The sequence below is a fragment of the Pan troglodytes genome, chromosome 10 (genome assembly GCF_028858775.2).
Source record: "Pan troglodytes isolate AG18354 chromosome 10, NHGRI_mPanTro3-v2.0_pri, whole genome shotgun sequence".
Classification (NCBI taxonomy): Eukaryota; Metazoa; Chordata; class Mammalia; order Primates; family Hominidae; genus Pan; species Pan troglodytes.
Genome location: NC_072408.2, coordinates 82,368,498 through 82,371,578, shown reverse-complemented (window position 1 = coordinate 82,371,578; position 3,081 = coordinate 82,368,498). Strand labels below are relative to the sequence as shown.

The following is a 3,081-nucleotide window of genomic DNA, read 5'->3' as shown; positions in this document are numbered from 1 at the left end:
CGTGTAACATATTACACTGCTAATTCATAACGTTTCTTTGTAAAACTGCAAGCAGGGCCGTTTCAAACATCTTGTTAATGAGCCTTATCCTGCCTCCCTTGGGAATGCAGATGGGGTTTGCTCCTAGCCCTTCTGGAGGCAAATAAAGAAATAGAACTGACTAGGTTATAAACCCAGATGAAATCCTCATATGAGAAGATTCTCATTTGTGCCATCTGTTCGGGCTGAGCTGGAGATGAAATATAAGGTGTCACTGCACAATCCCTAGAGGACTGTCACCAAGTGATCTTCCTTCAAATTTGCCTTCAACTTATCACAAGCTGCTTTAATTCCTTTCCAGTATGTTCACCATAATGTCATCTGCCTTCAGTTTCCTCTTGGTTTTTAAATGCATCCATGACACAGCTGACCAGCTCTTTCCTTGAAATGTGTATCTCTGCCATGAAACTTTCTTGATACCCTTTCAGAATTTTGTCTTTCTTTTTTTAATAAAATGTAGCTTTTATTGAGTAAAGGAAAAAGGGAATTCAGCTGCATGATAGAAACATTCCAGTTTGATCAACTTGTAACAACAGTCTCCCTATTTACGTGAGAGGAGCCTCACTAGTCCACAGAGAGCACTTAGGAACGACTGCTTCAACGGGTTGGTTCTCACTCTCGTGCACATTATCAGCTCCTGGTCAGTCCCAAGAGGCAAGGGCAGAGGGCATGATGGTTCTCACAGAGCTACTTTATAAATAAACCCTATATGACTTTTCTGGGAGTCTCTTACATTCTTTTATTTTAAAAGATCTGAGCAGAAAATAGAACAAAGGACCATTAAGTGGTGTTGTGTGGTTGTGTGATACATGAAACGTCCCGGTCTATGGAATTGTGACGGCCAACAGAAACAGCATGATTAGGCATTATGTGAAGAGCATGACACACTGCCACCATGGCCTGTCCAATTGGTGTGGGTAAACTGTCCCTGTTTTTCTAAGCCTTCATAAGTGTGAGCCCCGAAGTAATCCCGCTGAGTCTGGATGAGGTTGGCTGGGAGCATCTCGTGTCTATATCCATCACAGAAGGAGACAGCAATGGTGAAACAGGGCATGGGAATGCTAGCTTGGACCCCAGTGCTGACCACCCACCACCAGCAGTCCTGGCAGTTTTCAACAGCCAACTTAAAGAAGTCGTCTAATAATAGGTTCTCAAGTTCTGGGCGTTGATGAAATGCATCCTTTATCTTTCCTAGAAATACACCTCTGATGATGCAGCCTCCCCCGTCCACATCAGGACAATACAATCATAACTGAGGGTCCAGCCAAATTCAGTGGTTGCCTGTCTTAGCAGTATAAAGGCTTGAGCATAAGAGATGATCTTGGAAGCATAGAGGTCATTCCGAATGTCTTCTAGGAATGATTTCTTATCACCATCAAATTAGATCTTTTGGGAACCCTTCAGCTTTTTGCTAGCTTGAATTCTTTCATCCTTCAGAGAGGATAAGCACCGAGCAAAGATAGCTTTTCCAATGAAGGTGACAGGAATGCCATCTTCCAGGGTGGAGATGGTGGTCCACTTTCTGGTGCCCTTCTGTCCTGTGCTGTCCCTGATCTTTGGCAGCAGGTATTTGCTATCAGTATCTTAGAATATTGGCTGTGATTTCAATCAAGAATGAATCGAGCTCTGTCTTATTCTAGTCCTCAAAGGCCTCCGTCATCTTGTTTTGATTTCATTCAAGAATGAGTCGAGCTCTGTCTTATTCCAATCCTTAAAATCCTGTGCCATCTTGTTTTGCTCCATGCCCAGCACATGTTTCATCAGGTGGTAAGCCCCACAGATCAGCTGCATGTCCCCATACTCTATCCCATTGTACACCATCTTTACAACGTGGCCTGCTCCCTCCTCTCCCACCCAGTCAGAGAAAAGTTCCTCAGTTCTTTCTTTTGCAGTGATGCCTTAGAAGATTGTCTTGATAGGGGCCAGCTTTTGTTCCCTCTTGGCATGAGTGATAGGCCATACTGGGATCCTTTTCCTCCAGCACTAACTTTGCTCTCCACTGATAAAATTTTCTTGGCCTTGTGGTATCTACATCGTCTTGTGTCATCCCTATATTCAGAATTTCCTCCATCAATGATGACATCACCAGTGTGCAACAGTGGTACTAATTTTTTCATGAAATCATCAACAGCTTGACCAGCCTTCACAAGAGGGATGATACGCCTGTGGCTTTTTCAGTTTGGAGACCATCTCCGTCAAGGACTGAACATCAACATCTTTGGTTCCCTTTGCCTTGTTGCCAAGAAATCATCAACTTTGGAGACTGTACTATTAAAAGCACAGGCCATGAAGCCATGGTCATTCATGCACAATATTAAGTTCTGGCCCATGACAGCCAGTCCAATCAGTGCAATGCCAGCTTGGGCCATGGTGGAAGCATCGGACAGAGTAGAACTGGAGTGGGCAAAGTGTGGAGGGCTCACGGCTCACAGGCAAGTGAAGGATATACCAGCTGCCAGAATTTTGTCTTTTTAGATGCCTCTTTTTCCTCCACCATCTGCTAAATAGAAATATTTTTGAAACTTTTATCCTTAGCCATCTACAGAAGCTTAATCTGTGTACTTTGTCCCATGAAAAACACATGTACTTCTTCAGTTTCAGTGACATCTTTATGCCAATTCCCAAATCCTCCCTTGAGTAGTTTTTTTTTCTATTCTCCGACAAGCCAACTTCACACTTCCAAATGGATTGGCCCTTCGAATTTAGTAAACTGCAAACCTCACATATCTTTTGAGACCCAAAACATTTATCTTTATGACTTTCCTGTTGCTATTAATGGCAATGCTATATTCACAGTCTCATAGGTTTCAAAAGGGAAATAGCTTTTGATTTTGCCTTCTCTTTCTCTTCTCCTAGTTCTGGTTAGTCTTCTTTGTAATTTTGTCCCCATTTGTTTATTCCTTTTTATTCCAGTTTTTGCCACCATTATGTGGCCTTCATATCACTACATTTAGACTATGGCAATTGTTAGGGGGATGTCCCTATGTTCCATGACTGCTCAATGCTGCCAGCGAGACTGAAGCTGCAGTTGTACCTTGGTTG

At 43.0% G+C, this 3,081-nt stretch overlaps 1 pseudogene; it reads right to left on the bottom strand.

Moving 5' to 3' along the window:
- Positions 1-898: 898 nt before the first annotated feature.
- Positions 899-2,408, bottom strand: LOC100612273 (6-phosphogluconate dehydrogenase, decarboxylating-like; annotated as a pseudogene).
- Between the last annotated feature and the right edge of the window lie 673 nt (positions 2,409-3,081).